The following is a 19,800-nucleotide window of genomic DNA, read 5'->3' as shown; positions in this document are numbered from 1 at the left end:
AATGCTTGTGGAGGATTAAAAGCCTTTTATTCCAGGATTAGAGGTAAAGACTTAAAATATAAAATGCAAATGCCGATTGGGAATTAACATTACCATTTATTCCCACTCAGTACAATGTGAAAATGGCCCAGAAGGTCTGATCACATCCTTCCTAGCTTTTAAATTCATAGAGCTCAGGGGGAGGGGAGTCTAAGATCCCTTTTTATGGACCAACTCGTGTAGGGAGGTAAATGAAGGTTTTAAAAAAAATAAAAACTGAGAAAATACTCTAGATTTAGAAAACTACACGATTTGTTTCATTTTAGTGTATCTTGTTTTATAAAATCTATATGTTTGAAATAATTAGGTGAAATCATTGTTACGGATGTATCAATTTTTAGGAGAGGCCCTTATCCGGGCTGTGCCTCCCCATCTTTATAGTTGAGGTTTACGGTTTGCGAAGCTTGTCCTATTCTTCTTTTTTTTTTTCCCCCTCCAGGCGGTGCTGAATCTTCTGTTCTTGGTGGAAATCTTGGCAGTTTTGAATATTCCTGTTAACCCGCTTTCCATGCCAACCTTGACATTTTGCTTCTTACCTTACGCTGTTGTTCGCGCAGGAGGATACTTTGCGGGGGAAGGTCTTACTTAGAACCTGGGTTGCCACAAGTAATTAACCTGCCAGGTGCACGTGGGTTTTTGTTTGTTTGTTTTTTGTTTTTAATTTCTAAATATCATGCAGTATAAATACTTCACTTTCAAAAAAAATTGGGGGGAGGGGCGACCCTGCTATGCTCAGAGTTACAACACTTTCTTCTCACCGTACCGAAGTACCTGACCAAACAGCGTGAGGGCGAAGGATGGACTGGGGCTCTCCATTTCGGGGGGCTTGAGTTCCTCGTGGTACAGGAGGCCCGCTGAAGAGGCTCTACGCAATGGTCCCCGCCTGTGGGTGTTGTTTGAGCAGGTTATGGGACCTTTGGGGCCTAGCTGGCTTAAACAGGCCCGTGGGAGCAGGACCTTGACGCCACCTGTCTCCCTTTCAGGCCCGGCTGGAGTCTCTCCAGCTTGCCTGGGCTGGATCCAATTTGTATCTCTGTGCTCAGCCAGGCTAACAGCTGAAGTTACCTTCCCCTACCAAGACTACCACCCAGTGTTTGGCTACATTTCTAATAAGTTTTGAAGATTCTGGGAACTTTGGGATGCCCCCCCAAGGGGGGGGGGGAAAGAGTTCAGGGAATATCCTAAAATATTGCCTTGCTCTCTTCTCCTGCATTTCCAGAGACTTTATTGAAGATTTGATATATCTCATCATTTTTTTTTTTTTTTTTGCTTTAGCACTCTGTAGGAGTCAATTACTTCCTTAGTTTGCAGACGCAAGCTGTTTTGTACACGTTTTTGCAGAGCCTGCGGTGAAACGGACAAGACCAGATAGAAAACCTGGGATATATATGGATACAGGACCGAAGAGAAGAGAAGCGTCGCAAGGGGACCAGAGCGCGTGCCCGCGGGCGCGGTCCCCAGGAGGCAACCACCGAAAACTACATTTCCCAGAGTCCCGCGCGCGCCCCGCCGCCCCGCCCCCGCGGCTGTCAGGCGCGCTCCGCCGAGCCGGGCACGAGCGAGCGAGCGAGCGAGCCAGGCATCGAGCGCGTCCGTGGGGTGTCCGAGCGGGGCTGGCGCGGCGCCGGCGCGGAGCGGGTGTGGCGGCTCGGCCTGGGCGGCGGGCGAGGACAGCGAGGTAAACCGCCGCGTCGTCCCGCGCGCGGGTCTGCCCGGAGCGGCCACCCGTGCTCGCGTCGGCGAGGGGGCGGCCGGGCGGCGCCGTCCCCCCGGGGAAGCGAGAGGACCCGGAGCTGGGCCTCGCGGGCCGCGCTGTCCCGAGCGGCGGCGCAGGTGCCCGGGGTGCCCGGGGTCCCCGGGGCGGGCGGCCTGCGGGGTGTCCCCCTCCGTGGGGCTCCCGGAGCTCGGGCTGTCCGCACGGTCCTGCGGAAACCGCACCCGCGGGGGCGGCCGCCGCTCCGGGCTGAGCTCGCAGCTCTCTCCAGGGAGGGTGCCTGCTTTGTGGACTCACTTTGGGGTTCCCAGAGCCGGCGCCCGGGTGTGCGCGGTCCTGACGTTGAGGTTTACGGTTTGCGAAGCTTGTCCCATTTTTCCCCCCTCCAGGCGGTGCTGAATCTTCTGCTCTTGGTGGAAATCTTGGCAGTTTTGAATATTCCTGTTAACCCGCTTTCCATGCCAACCTTGATATTTTGCGTCTTACCTTACGCTGTTGTTCGCGCAGGAGGATACTTTTCGGGGGGGGGGGGGGGTCTTACTTAGAAGCTGGGTTGCCACAAGTAATTAACCTGCCAGGTGCACGTGGGTTTTTTTTTTTTTTAATTTTAAATACTGGTTTTCTCTTACATAAGTTAATTGTTTTCACTCTTGTTTCTGCATGTCCGGTGAGCCCTGGCCGTGCTAAGGGGCGGGTGGAATACTCCTGGCTAAGCAGAAACCCTCTGCTGCTGATGCCCCAGCCTGTATGTAACCTGCATGCAGGTAGCTTTGCTCCTTAGCTGTTGCTTTTCCACGGGCTTCCTCCTGGCACCTTTTGGTTTTGTCAGCCAAACAGACTGACCTACTTAAAACTTTAGTCATGTTGCCTTTAAAATTCCAATCAGTAGAAACAGAAATATGAAAAGAAATCACAAGATGCTGTACTGAGCTTGTACGCACTTGGTTTCATGTTTATTCTCTTAGTGTCTCCCCCGCTCCCCACGCCGCGCGCCCCCTGGGCCTTGTGCATGCTCGCAAGCTCACCACCACTGAATACATCCCAGTCCGCATTTTCACACTCACAGCTATTCTGTCAGTATTTGATACTGTTTGTGATTTGTAACGTCATATAGTCCATAATAATTCCAAATCCTAATTTAAAATCACAGTGAGTAATTAAGCAGAGCCCGTACGGAATCTCAACCTCCCCGCTGTCACATACCGCGGTCCAATCCCTCGCGGGATCAGAACCTACACTGACATTTCCTTTTCATTCAAAAATGCATCCTTTACCTTAGGGTCCGGATGGCATCAGGAGTTGAGGCGGTAACTCAGGTGAAGGAGTCCTTGCCTAACCCTAGGTACGGTGTCCAGCACTGCACAACCTGGGCTTCGTGTGGGTGCCTGGAGACCAGGGCAGGAGAGCCAGGAGTTCAAGGTCGTTCTTAGCTACACTGAGTTTACAGCCAGCCCGGGCCATAGGAGACCCTGCCTCAAAACAGCAGCAAAATCTACACAAAAAACCCAAAATGGACATTTAAGCTTCCCATTTCTTATATTCGAATTCTCAACAGAGAGTTTAATTTTGTATATGAAGAACTGAAGACATGAGCAAGAACAAATGTTTCATAAAACAACAAAATGCCACGATTTTCAGCAGTAGGCTCTTTAGCGTAACCGTATCTTTTTCTGAAAAAAGTTTATATTAAATAACGAAGCAGGCTGGGCGGTGGTGGCACACGCATTTAATCCCAGCACTCTGGAGGCAGAGGCGGGAGGATCTCTGTGAGTTCGAGGCCAGCCTGGTCTATAGATCGAGTTCCAGGATAGCCAAGGATGCACAGAGAAACCCTGTCTCGGGGGAAAAACAAAAAACAATGAAGCAAGAGGAAATCAGATACTTAAAGTTTTTAATTTTTTTTGCAGCGCTGGAGATCAAACTCGGTTGAATATTTAAAACACACTAATTATTGTTTACTGCTTCCCTGCCGACATTTTACGTGTGGTCTGTGGTCTGTCGGTTGGTTTTCTCTGCTCTGAGGAGGATATAATCGTGGACTGAGCTCACTTCTGCAATTAGTTCTGGGTGAGAATCCCTGCGCTCTACTCATTGGCTGTTTAGTCATGGCAAGTTGTTATCTGAACCTTGTTTCCTTCGCTGTGGAGGAGGATAAAAATACTGTCTGCCTCTGTGTTCCTGGAATTGTAAGGATTAATCGTTGTTATGTTCAGGAGCATTTTATGCTCCATAATCTCCAACCCTGTTGATCTCCCCACTCACATACTGTATTTTAAAATGCGGCCGGTCCAGTTGACTCTCTGGTGACCAGTGCGATGTAAACAGTCACCTTGGTTTTGTCTTTGAAGGATTGGTTGTATGAGCTTTATTATTTGCTTATGCTTTGTTTAATTGGTCCTGTAAATCAGAGGTAGAATTATGAAGGATTGGAAACACCTTGGAAACTTTTTTCCTGTCTCTGTGATTCTTTGTTGGAATCTATGGCATGCCTACAAATAGTCTTCCAGGAGCATAAGAATTCTGTGTGTATTTGTATTTTCTGGATAGTAGAGCAGATTCAACAGATACCCAAAGTGGTTCATGGCCCTCTTTCCCTCAAAGGTTCTTGTCTTTTCTTTTTTATTTTTTGGGGACATCTTGTGTAGCCTGGGCTGACTCTGAACTACCTATCTTCCTGCCTCAACTTCCCAAGTCCCTGGGATTACAGTCATTCACAATTACACCTCCTAGTCATTCACATGTACACTCACTGTGGACAGCTCAGACATGAAGGTGTACATGTGTCCTAAGACATCTGCATTCACAGAAGCAGGCAGCGAGTTGGCTTTGGTCTACAGGCAACAGTTTGACCCTGGGTTTAGGTCAGTTTGCTTCGAGTTTTAAACAACCACAGCATTACAGAGAACAGTTGCCTTGTATCTTTTGGAGAAATATGTTAGCCATGTCTAACACAAGGTGTATAAAATAGTGGCTCATAGCAGAGACTTAGGAGTCAGACTGTCTGGGATTCTCTAGCTGTGGAGGCTTGGGTGAATCACACAAAATTACTCTGAACTTCGGCTTTCCTTTAAGGTTGTGAAATTCAAATGAAGTAATATATTATAAAGTGTTTGGCTCTAGATTTAGTATACAGTAGGCATCTAGTGAATGAATGTTTTTACTTTGATAAAACATTGGCCCAGGGTTTTTGACTGGGAACACAATTCTCCAATTAATATTTTTATTTTACAGCAAAGAAAAAAAGTATGCTTTATAATGACTGACATTAGGATACAAATACTGAGAATCTTCCACAGCAAAAGATAAGGACTACTGACCTATATCACCCTGTTGTCCTTTTCTTACACTTTTACACACACACACACACACACACACACACACACACACACGAACATGCGTGAGCTATGATGACTTAAATACTTTATACACACACACACACACATATATATACATATATATATATATATATATATATATATATATATATATATATATTCATTTCAATCTCACCCAGAAAGGAACTGCTTGTATCTGTAGTGGGTAAAGAGGCTCAGAGACAGTAAGTCTATCCGACATGCACAGGTGTAGAGCAGGGTGCCCAGGAGTCAACACCGGTGAGCCCTGACTACAAAGCCCAAACCTCACCATTAGTCCAAATATGGCATTGATCCTAGCTCTGTAGGGGGTCTATGCATGTCTCAGTGAACACTAAAATGGTATTAATAATCTTCTCTCCACAAAACAAGTACTTTCCTCCTTTTTAGAGTTCTAAAGTAGAATACCCATGAAACAGCAGTATTCCCATCCTTATGCTGGTTTTTTTTTCCCGAAAATGATTACCATGTGCTATTTACACACAGCTAACTCAAACTACTGAAGTAAATATGATCTAGTTGGGTTATCCTGCAAACAAGCAGCTCGCAGATTATCTTTATGAAAAGCAACTGTGGAAAGCCACAGTTCTGCTCATTAGTCCACAAATCCCGAGGGACTTAACGGATTATGAACCTTTAACTTTGTAAAGCCCCCAGATTTCAAATAAAATACTGCCCACTATCAAAGGGGAAGGCCCAAAGGAAAGGCCATTGCTCAGTGGCGAGCTTGTGCAGCACCACAGATCCCCACACGCACTCCCTGCGAGCACTGTGAACGCTGTTGGTAACCAGAACCAGGAGCCGCCTTCACACTGCAAAGCTTTATGAAGCCCAGCGCTCCCTCGCTGCACAGGGAAACGGTGCATTTACATGGAGTTGCTTCTAAATTCTACTATAAGAGTGGATTCAAACTTAGAGATAGACTCCGCTGTTGGAATTCTCAAGACTAATTTAAGCTGTAACAAATTAAAACTATAAATTACAACCTAGTAATAGATCTATGTGAGATAGTTAAAATTTTCTGTAAAATGTACTTAATACATTCTTTCTAAACATACTGAATGCAAAATAATCATCAATTAGGATTTAATTTTACTATTCCACATGCAAAAAATATTATACAATTACAAGTATAAATATCTACTTTGAAAGGCATACATTTGGTATTCTACTGAGAACAAGAATGTCCAAATTTTAGAATAAATCAGGTTATTATTTAGCATTTAAAATAGTATTCAAACATGCTGGGCTGTAATACAGTACTGGATCACCAACTCTAATGCCTGTCCAAGCTGGCGGGCAAGGAGGGAGTAGCAGAGTCTACTGTGGTAACGATCAGTCGGTGGCCTTGCCTCCAGAAGAAGGCACTGTATTATAAACATCACCTTCCACTTCTGCAGCGAAAGCCAGCTCTACCACCCCACCCCCATTACAAAATCTGCAAGTTTTCTAGACAATTGAAGCCAGTGGTTCTTGGAATTGTGTGTGTGTGTGTGTGTGTGTGTGTGTGTGTGTGTGTGTGTGTGTGTACACGCGCGCGCAGTGTAGCTTGGCAGTAGAGGGCTTACCTATGATTTGAAAAGCCTCAAATTCAACACTTATGCCCTCCCCCATTCCTGCTCCTTTATAAACGAAAGGCTCAGGGGAGTAGGGAGCACCCCAGGAATAACACCCCAGCGTTGTCATTTCTGCGGTTTCATCACACTTTTTTTTTTTTTTTTTTTTTTTTGGCTTTTTCAAGACAGGGTTTCTCTGTGTAGCTTTGCGCCTTTCCTGGAACTCACTCTGTAGCCCAGGCTGGCCTCGAACTCACAGAGATCCGCCTGGCTCTGCCTCCCGAGTGCTGGGATTAAAGGCGTGTGCCACCACCGCCTGGCTCCATCACACTTCTTTTAAGGACTGTAAAATCAACAGAGATGCAACCGTTGTACACAGGATTTTAAAGTGTCAAAAGGGTTATGATTGCAACCCATTTAAAATACCAGCTGCAATAATAATAACCGTTAGTCATTCCCCCTTCTTAGAATTAGTTTAAAGTGCTTCGGGAATATTGTTCATATGACCCATGCCTAAAGTTCTTTGGCCCAGTATGAAATTCCCCTACATAGTTCTCTATAGTAAACAGCTTTTGAAATCAGTTCATTATGTGAGTCCAAAACAGCAATTGTATAAACATTTTTAATTTTACAAGTAGAGCTTGTATCATTTATGTGCAAGTTTTTAAAGCAGTGAGTTGGTGTCATGGGATGTGGGAGTCGTGGTAGTGAGGAGGATGGTGGAGAGAGAGGAGAGCCTTTAGTGGGGATGTCTGGTGATGGGAGTGAGCTGGAGAAGCAAGGCCAGCAGTGGAGAGTGGAGGAGGTCGAGTGTCTAAGACTAAGCTGTGCTTGCATAGAATGGGGCTCTGAGGACCTGTGGGCTGAGAGACCACACTTAGCAGCCTCATTGCCCTCCAGGCTACAACTGCTTCTCCTGTACTAGCCTGTGTGTCTGTGTTTGCCTTGAGCACATAGTTATTGCTGCTATCTGTCTGTGCCCCTCCCTGGATGATCAAGCTCCTCAACAGCAGGGTTATTACCACGTCTTAATCGTTCATTTTGGGGCTTATTTTAGTTTTTAAGTAAGATTACTTTGTACATAATTTTCTTTTGGTGGTGATTTTGAAACAGAGTTTCTCTGTTTAACAGCTCTGGTTGTTCTGGAACTCTCTTTGTAGACCAGCTGGCCTCAGTATCACAGAGATCCGCCTGCCTCTGCCTCCTGAGTGCTGGGATTAAAGGTGTGCACCACCACTGCCCAACTTGTGCATACATTTCTTAAAAAGAAAATATGATAGACTGCTTAACATAGTCAAAAAATTTCCTCACAATTAGAACCTGACTTCTTTTTTTGAGTCAGGGTCTCTCTATGTAGCCTAGACCTGGAATTTGCTATGTAGCAAAGGCATCATCAGCCTTGTACTGGTGATTCTCCTGCCGTAGCCTCCCAAGTGTTAAAGAATATATGCTACCATGCCTGACTTTGGGGTCTGATTCTTTTGAGGCTGTTTTTCTGTGTATTGGGATTTCTGAGTCTGCCAGGCTAGAGGCTCAGTGGTGCGGGCATTTTTAAGTGACCTTTGTCGATGGGTGATCTGCTTGTGGGACTTGGTGATGATAGATGCCGCTCTTGCGAATGTCTGAGTGGTAAAGCATGAAGTTGTCTGTCATGGAGTCCCAGGGATTAGTGCTTCTGAAAGCACTTAACTCTTTGTGGTCAAAGACTAGTTTGTGGAACACCATTTTCATAGAAGACATGAAAATGAAATGAATAGGGCATAAAATGTATAACTGATTATTCAGTAGATACTTGAAACTGCTCTTTCAAGTATCACTTTACCATATAGATTCCTAAAGACTCCATTTTTAAACTTACATCACTTACACCATGTCTAACCATAGATTCTGCTGTTTGTATTCATTCTTGCATCCTCAGAATCTGCAGTGGAGCCTGTGATGACTGCCTGACGGATGGATTGAATGGTAGTGCGTGGTAACAAACCTATATGACTACTGTGTAGTATCATGTTTTATTGTGTCTGTGTTCAAACTAAATTTGGTTTGTATGTGCATTCTGTAAAACTTAAAAAGTTTTTAGACTCCTAGGGAAATAGCGATTCTTGTTTGGCCACATATTATTCAGCTTTCTATCACTATAACAGAATTGTGAAGATAGTCATTTATGAAAAGAAAAGGCTAATTTTGGCTCAAAGTTTTAGAGGTTCTAGTTCATGATTAGTTTGGTTGGCTCATTGCTTTGAGCCTGTGGTAACACCAAAGATCAAGGGATGGGGGGCCTGTGTCCTGGAGCAAAACAAACAGGAAACCCGATGTGCCATAGCCTCTCTAAGAGCATGTCTCCGGCACTCTAAAACGGTGGTTCTCAACCAAGGGTCACCTAAGACCATTGGGAAAAACAGATATTCACTCTACAGTTCATATTAGCAGCAAAATTATAGTTATGAAGTAGCAACAAAAATAATTTTATGGTTGTGGGGTCGCCACAACATGAAGAACTGTATTAAAATGCTGCAGCATTGGGAAGCCTGAGAACCACTGCTCTAGGACATTCTAGTCATCCCCACCCCTTAAAGTCGCCACCACCTCCCAGGAGTGCCTCCCAAGGGAGGGGGCAAGCCTTCAAGACCCAAGCTTTAGTCACTGGGACTAGCCTGAACCTGCTTACTCTAAATGACAGCTCATTAGGACTGATTTTAAACCAGGTCAGTTTGGGGTTTTCTTCTGTTTTTTCCTTCTGTCTTTTACATGATCAGTAGGAAATAGCCTATGCTTTGGTACTTGGCAACAAATGAGGATACATTTATTTTTGCTTGGCTTTATATTCAAAATACGATAATTTGCTAGCCTTACAGCTTTATGGCATTCTCAAAAGCAGTGAGCAATGTAGTTTTCCTCAGAAAAACATAGTTCACACATGTAATGCACATATTTAGATAAAATCCATGTCCTATTAGTTCTGTATTCTAGACTTTCAGTGCATCATGGCTGTAATGAACTGAGGGATCCAGTTCAAGCAATGAAGTAATTACCATGTTTTGAATGCCTTCTTAATAAACTACTGAAGTAATGCTATCATTATTATTAAGATGGTAATAGCATCTAATATATCCTAATGCTGTGATGTTCTGCAGAAGTCCATGGAACCAACAAACTGTGGGCCAAGATAAATAACGCTTTTCTCCTTACATTGTTTATGTCAGGGAATTGTCACAGCTGCTAGAGAAGGGCCTACTACAGTTATTACAGATACTTTAAATGTTGCCAAAAGTTGTGTCTAAATGACCTACTTCATGATGAATGCAATGGAAAGGGAAGATTGCATTGTGATGGGCACACAGTACACCCAATCCAGCCTAGGAATCCGGGAGACTAAGACTTGATTAGCTTTTAAAGGTTTACTTTCATTATTTGTGTGTGTTTGTGGTTGGTGTGTGTGTGTGTGTGTGTGTGTGTGCACGTGCGTGTGCACGTGTGGGTGCATGCGTGCATGCATGCGTGTATATGTATATGTGTAGGTATGTGCACGTGAACGCAGGTGTCCACCGAGGCCAGAGGCGTTTGACCTCCCGGAGCTGCCTGACGTGGGTACTGGAATCAAACTCAGACCCTCTGGAAGCTGTGTGTGCTCCTACCTCCTGGGCCATCCCTCCAGCTGTCGACTTGATTGTTAAAGTGTGTTTGATTCTTTTTTTTTTTTTTTTTTGTAATTGGGTCTCATACTGTAGCCCCTGTTATCCTGGAACTGATTGTGTAGCTCAAGCTGGCTTAAACGTGTACAGTTCTCCTTCCTTAGTCTCCCGATGCTGGGATTGCAGGCTGGAGAAGGCTTGAGTCTTAAGAATGAGCAAGGGCTGATAAGGGCACTGGTGAAGGGCATTTCAGGAAGAGTGGATTAGAGTAAGGGGAGACGTGGAATAGCGTGGGTTATGTAGAGTATTGCATGTGGTCAAGTTAGGTCTACACAAAGGTAGGCTTGCCATCACACTTCACAAGTGTATAAAATGGTAAATGCATATTCATGCACCACCAATTTGCTGGTTTAAATTAGCCAAATGCTGATTAAAATTTTTGCTTTGGTATCACCTAAAATCTCCATCTAACTGAATTGTAAAAACAGTATAAACTGTTTTGGTTTTTTTTTTTTTTAATATTGTGTATGACTAGCACAGTTGCTACCTGTAGTAGGCATAGCAGCAGTGACTGTGTGATAGTACTGAGTCTTGCCTCACTCTGTCTGTAGTGCTGGGGTTGAGTGGAAGGCTGCACCCCAGCCCTACAGTGCTGGTTAAGAGGTGCTTCTGTCAGAGGGCCGCATGGAGTTTTGTTTCCTTTAATTTGTAAGACAAGAGTTTCATGGGAGCGGAGAAATGGCTGGGGTGAGAGCATTTGCTGCTGTTGCAGAGGACCCAGGTTCAGTCCCCATTGCCCACATGGTGGCTCAGAGCCATCCCCAACTCCAGTTCCAGGGGTCCCAACACCCTCTTCTGACCAGGGACTAGGCAAGCACACGGTGCACGTGTGTACATGCAGGCAAAACACTCTAACTCATAAAGTAAGTCTAAACAAAATGAAAGACAGTCTCATGTGGCCCAGGATAGCCTCGAATTTGCTGTGTAACTTAGGTTGGCCTTAAGCTCAAGGCAGCCTTCCTGCCTCAGCCTCCCAAGTTCTGGAATTACAGGTATACAACGTCTACACTCATCTGGAGCGCGTTCTTCTCAACTCTTCCTGGGGAAAGTGTGGTGTAAAGTAAAGTTGGCGTGGTTGGGAATTGCCTTAGTCGTTAGTTAGTACGTTACACTGGGTGAGATGTCCGGTGCCGGAAGGTGAAAAGGGAGTTAGAATAAGCTACCTTGTTTCAGCACTGTGCTCTGAAGGTGAAAAGGGAGTTAGAATAAGCTACATTGTTTCAGCACTGTGCTCTGAAGGTGAAAAGGGAGTTAGAATAAGCTACATTGTTTCAGCACCGTGCTCGCTGCTCCGTTGTTGGTCTTGTTTTCTGTGCGTCGTCATACACTTTATTTGCATGTTAAGAACATCAGCGTGTCCCGCAGTGTCTACATCAGGTCGTTAGAACCGTCTGCTTTGGTGAGTACTTTTTTTTCCACACTGCACGTTTTGTTGATTGGTACTGGCGTGCAGGGGAGTGGAGGCGCCTGTTATGTTCATTATCTTAGTGCCTCGGGGTGTCATGGGATAGACTTACATGGCCGTGTCTCCTTTTTCCTACTGCTGCTTTTTCGTTTTAAATCAACTTGATGGACTGTGAGAAGGGGTTGTTCTGCTCTCACTCCTTCCGGGGCAGGAATCTTAGAGGTAGCTGGAAAGAATGCTTGCTGTCTTTAAGCTCTGGAGCTTAGGTTTAATTGCATTGTTACTGAATGCTAATACACAGTCCTGTGTGTTGTACAGGTGCTTGTGTGTGTAGATGCGTGTGCAAGGGCATGTATCTGTGTGTGCTTGTGGAGGACAGAGGTGACCTCAGGTTGTTCTTAGGAGATGCCCACCTTGTTGGTTTGCTTAGCTGTTTGTTTGAGAGAATTTCTCACTAAGACCCGGGGCTGGGGGGTTCAGCTAGGCTGGCCATCCAGAAGCTTTGGGGATCCACTTCTTCTGCTTCCTCATCACATATTCAGCTTTTTATGTGGGTGTTGGGATCAAACTTAGGCCTCATGTTCAGTCCCTTTCCTACTGGGCTATCTCCCCAGCCCTTAGTGTAGTCTTTATAAGTTCCATATCACATTTAATTCTTTAGGCAGATTCAGATGTGTTTAAGGGAATATTATTTTCCTACCTTTGCCTTCCTGAGACACATCAAGAGACACATTTTTTCCTAGAGTGCAGGACAGACATGGAACATTGTTAAGAGTACCATTAAATATGGTTAAAAGTCAGTATTGGTGTTCATAGTAAGTTCTTACCGAAAGCACTCCTTCTGCTGTTTATTTTCATATAAATGAAAATGGTATGGGGGGTGATTGAATACCTTAATTGGCTGTTAGACTCTCCCCTGGTGTCCTGACTTCCCCAAGACAGAAAGGAGTACCAGCCAGCCAGCTGGACAACCTTATGTCACTTAGAACCCTCCTTGGGCACTCTGAGGAAGTTACACAACAATTGAAGTCCCTTGCTGCTAAGCACAGTTTGGCTTCTAAAGAGGTGGTTCTAAGGACGACTGTTTAAAAGAACTCACTCCAGACCTTCCATGCAACCATTTCCTGGCCAGAGAGGGAGCGGTTCCCCTGGGGACCTAAAGCACAGCCAAAGTTGGTACAAACACAGTTGATAATTTACTTGAAGGTCTGAAATGATTGGTGCAAACACCCATTTTCTGTTTACGCAGGTTATTATACTTACGTAGTGAACTGAATGGAAATACCTTCCTGTTTTGCCTCCTAACATTATATTCAGTTAAAAGCATCTCTCCACTCCAGTTTTTTCTTATATGCATATATATATATAATATACATACATGCATACACATATATCTCCATCCATCCATCCATCCATCCATCCATCCATCCATCCATCCATCCATTCATCATCTGTAGGGTGGACCGAGCGGCTAATGGCAGGAAAGACCCAGTGGTGGCAGTAAGCACAGAAGTGATAGTGGAATGCTGGCAGTTGAACCGCAGAGTGATGAAGCCAGATATGGCGGTGGCTCTGAAGTCAGCAAGAGAGGCAGAGGCTCAGAGAGCAGCCTGTAGCTTTGACAGCCACAGGAGAGGCAGAGCCATGCAGAGAGGCCAGCAGCTGAACAGCAGACGTGGAACTCAGCCAGGAAGCAGCCAGTGGCTTTGACAGCCACAGAAGAGGCAAGAGCCACCAGAGCAGCAGCAGAGCTGACGTGGAAGCAGAATGAGAAGGGGGAGGGTGGCTGCCGCCCCAGCATCACAGCATCACAGCATCCCAGCATCACAGCAGCAGCAAGAGGCCACAGACCAGCTGGGAAGATGGCCAGGCGAGGAATAAGAAACGTGGTGGAAGTGGAGAGAAGGTGGAGAGGCAAACCGAGAAAGGAGAAGACTGAAAACACCCAGGGGAGAATAACTGCGGACTCTGGAGACCCGGGAGCTGGAAGCACCGAGGAGGCCGCGGGATCGTGACTGCCTCGCTTAGGAGCCGCAGTTGTCAAAGACCGCTCAGGCCTAGAAGCTACAGTGCCAGCTGCCATGGCGACTGAGGAGTCCTGCTGCCCAGGGCCTCAGGAAGAACCGTAACACTCGTCACTGTGGGGCTGAGGCCTCCTGAGAGCTGTAACACTAGAGCTGCCCTGCTGCTGTGCCGAGGTATCAAGGGCTGCGGACATGGCCGAAGATCTGCCCACAAAGACCTCAGCCAGCCAATGGACAACATTCTTGTCCCTTTTCAAAGTTGGAAACATTGCATTTTTAAATAGACTATTTTAAGAGAGTTTTTACAGGCATTTTTGTGTAGGCGAGTTTATGGGGGGAGTGAATGCATGTGTGTATGTGTACATGGAGGCCAAAAGTCATTCCTCGGGCGCCTTCCTCACTTGCTTTTGACACAGGGCTGCTCACTGGTGCCTGTGGCTCACAGTTAGGCTAGGCAGGCCGCTGGTCAACTCCAGGGATCAACGTTTTTGCTCCCAGCACTGCGACCACAAGTCTGCACCACAGAATCAGCTGTGTGGGTGTTGATGTACACGTGTGGATAATATGCATAATAAATATGCTGCCATAGTTATCCAATTTTGTCATTTCCAAACTGCCCAGTCTATGCAGTTCAAACAGTTCATAATGTCCTTCCTTGCTCAGCCTCTAATCTATCTTCTTTTTCTTCCATCAGTTTTTTATATAAAGTAGGGAGAAAGAAAAATAAGACACAGAGAGCCCTCATTAAATCACTATGTGCCTGCTACACACACATGCTTTCTCACTTAGGTCCTAACAGTACTGAAGGACTAAACATCACTACCTTGCCCGGGGTCATCCCTCTAGAAAATGGTAGGAGTCAGAGCTTCAACCCTGCTGATAGATGATAAAGAGATTGGATAGATGATACAGAGTTGACTACCAGCCTGCCTAGCCTAACTGTGAGCCACAGGCACCAGTGAGCGGCCCTGTGTCAAAAACAAGTGAGGAAGGCGCCCGAGGAATGACTTTTGGCCTCCATGTACACATACACACATGCCCTTAGATGTTAGGATGGGGAGGAGGGCCATCGTGAGGTAGTCCAGGTGAGATACGAGGTGGATTTTCTAGCACACACTGAAAACGATGCTGTTCAGCGAAAGAGGGAAAAAGTGTAAGGAAACTTTCAGTTAGAATCCAGAGAAGTTGAAACCTACGTGTTGTAAACATTGGAACTCAAGCCTGGCTCAGCGTTTGAATTAGAACTGGGAAAATGGCGAGGGAACAGGAAGAGACAGCTTTAGAAGGGAAGGCGGGCATCTTAGTGTTCATGTCTGCCCTGTAGTCCTCTTCCTTGCGGTGTTCTGAGCAGGAGTGTGGTGGTAATGGTACAGTCTTCGGAGCTCTGCTGCGTGATCTGGATCTTACCTCCACCATGGTGGAGGGTTCTACTGTGTGTCCTCAGTTCATCTATAAAAAGGACAAAAGACGCTCCTCTGTGACTAGGATGCTCCTGGTAGTTAAGATGACAGTAGTATTTTCGGGGTGGTGGTGATGTCTTTACACCTTATTCTGTGAGCTGACTCACCTGTCAGGCAGCAGAGTGGCTTGTGACTATATACACGTGTACGTGCACGCTCGTGTGCATGCGCACATGACGTATATGTACTTTTGTCCTCTGAATTGTATAATGAGTTTGGTAGAATGCTGCTGTCCATTTTCTGTTTCAATTATCATATAACCAAGTTGCCCTTTTTGGTGTACAAATCTATACATTGTAGGGGATACAGGACAGTTCATCTTTAAAACCTGGTGACACCTGTAGTCACACCCTCTGTGCGCCTCTGATTTTAGCAACTACTCAGCTGTTGCTAAACCGCTCACACTGATTGTGTCCTTTTGAGAATACATAAGGGGGCTTGTGAAGTGCAGTTCATTCCCTTGTCTTGTGGACTAATGTCCCCTGTGCAGGTGTGTCACCCTGAGTTTATCCGCTTATCTCGAGATCATTTAGCTTGTTTCTAGGTTTTAGCTGTTGTGGGTAGAGCAGCTATCAAATTTTATAGCAAGTTCTTAAACAAATGTAAATGTTCCTTAATGGTAGATTGTCAGCAGTCAGTGTTTGATCATATTGCATGTTTATAGGAAAATTGTCAAAACATATTCTAGACTATCTGAACTGTGTTGTATTCTCAGCAGTAATATTTAAAGGGTCCAGGCATTTCTTATCTTTATCAGCACTTGCTAATTTTTAAAATAATCTTTGTTGCATACAGGTAAGTGGATTTCATTGTATTTTTATACATCACTATATTGTTCTTATTCGCTACCCCTGCCCTCGCCTCTCCCCTCACCTCTCCTTCCTCCTTCACCCAAATAGTCTTCCTTCATGACACACATCCTGCTGCCTCTTCTTCCCTCCCCCCTCCCTCCCCCTCCCTTCCCCTCCCTTCCCCCTCCCTCCCTTCCCCTTGCAGACCTCATTGTCTGCTCTCATGGAGCCCCTTTCCCCTGCCCCACCCCCACCACACCACTCAGGCATGTACTTGTACACATGCACATTTAAATCTAGATTCCTTGTATGAGACAAAACATACTTATCTTTCTGAGTCTCTTATTTCATGTAGTGATCTCCAGTTCATCCATATTCTTGTGAGTGTGATAATTTCACTCTTCTCTGCAGCCGAATAATGTTCTGTTGTATGCATGTACCATATTTTCTTTGGCCTTTCCTTACTGATGGGTGTGTAGATGGTTCCATGTCTTGGCTATTGTGAGGAAATGAAGCCATAAACCTAATGTGCAAGTATCTCTAGGACGCTGATTTAGAATCCTTGTGTTATAAGAGTGGTATAGCTGGATCATACAGTAGTTGTAGTTTGAGGGTTTTTGCTGGGTCCCATAGTGGCTGCACTAGTTTCCATCTCCGCCCGTATCCCACTACAGGTTCCTTTACGTCCTCATTGCCTGGAGTTTTCTTACTAGTGGTCATCTGACAGGTGAGACGGATCTCAAAGCATTTTTAACTTTCATTTTCCTGATGGTGAAGAAGGAGTTAATACTTTTCCCAGTGTTCATTGACCACGTGTATTTCTCCCTTTGAGAACTGTCAGTTCAGCTCGTGGGCCCCTTTATTGATTGGATTAGCAGGGGGTTGGTATTTAGAGTTCTTCACAGATTCTAGATAATAATTCTTTATCGGATTATAGTTGGCAGATTTTCTCCAATTCTTTAGGCGGCCGCTTCATTCTGTATTTCCTTTGAGTTGCAGAAGCTGTTTAATTTCATGCAGCCTCAGTTGTTGATTCCTGGGATTGTCTTCTGACTTTTCAGAATGTTCTTAACTATGTTAATATTGTTAATATTTTCATCTTGGCAATTCTGATAGGTGTGTGATGGTATTTTCCTCATGGTTTAAATCTACTCCTCTAAAAGAAGTGATACTGAATGTCTTTTTGTGAGGTATCTCACATATTTACCATCTGCACTGGTGATACGTTCTGAGTCCATATTTTAATTTGAGATTTTGGGTTTATTTTTTATTGAACTTGCAAGTTCTTTATAAATTTGGAGCATGTGTTGCGAGGTGACTCTCAGATGTTCTCATGTTTAAGTGTGTCTGCTTTCTCACAGTTTTGCTTACATGGCACACGGGTTCCTTATTGTTGCTGCCTGTCCCAAACATGAGTGTCCCAGGGCACTGCATGGAGGCAGGCACTTGACCACACTCCAGCCTACAGCTTCTCTCTCATTGTTAATGCAGTCCACCTCAGCGACTTTCCTTTTTAATCTCAGAACTGTAACATGAGGTTTCCTAGTCATGAAGCTTTTCTAGGTTTTCTTCTGAAAGTTTTATAATTTTAATTATAATTACACTTATGCAACATTTAAGTACTATATAAGATAAATCATGGCTTTTTAAAGCTTTATATTTGTGTGATATATAATGTGTAGTAAGTATGTTTAGTTTCATAATAAACTTTGATCCATTGTAAATTTTCATATTAAAATGAGCGTTAGGTCAAGATTTAGTTTTGTTTATATGGCTATATTGTTGTGCTGTTATTAATGAAAAGGTTTTTTTTTTCCTCTGTTGAATTGCTCTGGTGCTTCTTTGAAATTCACTTGGCTGCGTTTGCTCAGGTCGTGTGCTATTGATGTCTCTGCCCTGACTTCCCATCTTGTCATTTTGGTTTACACTGGTTTGAGAACTACAAGGACATTATTAAGGTATTGGAACTGCCACAGACCCCTTAGCTAGTCTCTCCTGCTACTGATGTGTTACTTTGATGGGATTGTTTCAATTAATCAGTACCCTTTTATTAATACATGTTTATTAATTAAGGTTGTCCTAGTTTGGTTTTTTATTGCTGTGGTAACACCATGACCAAAAGCAAACTGAGGAGGAAAGGGTTTATCACATCTTAGAGGTGTGGTCTGTCATCTAGGGCAGCTGAGGCAGGAGCGTGAAGCAGAAACCGTGGAGGAATGCTGCTTTCTGCACACTTCCTCTGGCCTGCTCAGGGACTTTTCTTATACAGCCAGGCTCACCTGTCTAGGGGTAGCACCACCCACAATGGGCTGGGCCCTCCCATATCAATCAGCAGTTAAGAAATGCCCGTGTATAGATATGATGGAGGCAGTTTCTCAATTGAGGGTCCGTATTCCCAGCTGACTGTTATTTGTGTCAAGTTGACAAGAAAACTAACCAGCACAAAAGCTGACACTTTATTCCAGTGTCCTGCTTTTTACTTTTTCCCCGTTCCAGGACCCCCAGGATGCCGCAGTAAATTCAGTATCTGTGTCTGTCTCCTTGGTCTCCTGCTGCCATGGTAACCAGCTTTCCCTCTTTTCTGCTGACTTTGATGAGTACTGGTCAGATAGCTTGTAGAGTGTCTCGTTGGCGTTTGTCTGATGCTTTTCTCATGGCCAGACTGAGGTTGTGGGCTCTGAGAGGCCGAGACAAGGGACACAGAGTGCGTTCTCACTGCAGCGTGCCGAGTTAAGGTTGTAGAAGTCCGTGAGATGAGTCAGTTGCTGTTCACCGTGATCACCTGGCTGAAGCATGTGTCAGATCTCACCACCGTGAACTCATTCTCTATTTTAACCTGTTTCATGCTGTGCTCTTTAGAGTGAGCTCACTGTGGCACTATCCACAGGCCACACCTCAGTAGTAAAGTATCTTAAGGCTTAGTTCAGTCTGTAAAAGCATTTGACTCAAAAGCATGAGAACTCAAAACTAGATGTGGAGACATGCATGCACACATAATTCCAACAATGATGGTGAGCTCAGTGATGAAGGTAGGTGGTCCCAGGAAGCTCACTGGCCAGTTAGCCTAGCCTACTGGCCAAGTTCCAGGGCAGTGAGAGACTCCATCTCAAACAAAAGGGAGAAGACACCTAAGGACTCCCACCCAGGCTTGTCCTTTGACCACCACATACATGCTACACACACACACACACACACACACACACACACACACACACACACACACACATCCTTTCTCTCCCCCCCGCCCCCCGTTCTCTCTCATGCACATATGAGTGAAAAGTCTCCATAATTTATTTGGAATCTCCACACTTACCCCTTCCTCTTTGTGGACTGAACCAAAGGGCTGCTCACAGCAGGCTCACAGCAGGCTCACAGCAGGCTCACAGCAGGCTCACAGTAGGCTCACAGCAGGCTCACAGCTGGCTCACAGCAGGCTCACAGCAGGCTCACAGCAGGCTCACAGTAGGCTCACAGCAGGCTCACAGCTGGCTCACAGCAGGCTCACAGCAGGCTCACAGCAGGCTCACAGCAGGCTCACTGTAGGCTCACAGCAGGCTCACAGCTGGCTCACAGCTGGCTCACAGCAGGCTCACAGCAGGCTCACAGCAGGCTCACAGCTGGCTCACAGCAGGCTCACTGTAGGCTCACATCAGGCTCACTGTAGGCTCACAGCTGGCTCACAGCAGGCTCACAGCAGGCTCACAGCTGGCTCACAGCAGGCTCACAGCTGGCTCACAGGCTCACA

General features: G+C 45.3%; 1 protein-coding gene across 10 annotated transcripts in view; it reads left to right on the top strand.

Moving 5' to 3' along the window:
* Positions 1 to 475: 475 nt before the first annotated feature.
* Positions 476 to 19,800, top strand: part of Klhl8 (kelch like family member 8) — a 63,270-nt gene continuing 43,945 nt past the window's right edge. The window contains exons 1-3 of one of the 10 annotated variants that reach the window (XM_076546820.1): positions 1,585 to 1,717; positions 2,143 to 2,315; positions 3,661 to 3,820. The gene's annotated coding sequence lies outside the window, so the exon portion shown is untranslated. The other 9 variants (XM_076546819.1, XM_076546826.1, XM_076546824.1 and 6 more) reach the window with 9 other exon arrangements.

The sequence above is a fragment of the Peromyscus maniculatus genome, chromosome 10 (genome assembly GCF_049852395.1).
Source record: "Peromyscus maniculatus bairdii isolate BWxNUB_F1_BW_parent chromosome 10, HU_Pman_BW_mat_3.1, whole genome shotgun sequence".
Classification (NCBI taxonomy): Eukaryota; Metazoa; Chordata; class Mammalia; order Rodentia; family Cricetidae; genus Peromyscus; species Peromyscus maniculatus.
This window is presented reverse-complemented; position numbering and strand designations above follow the sequence as displayed.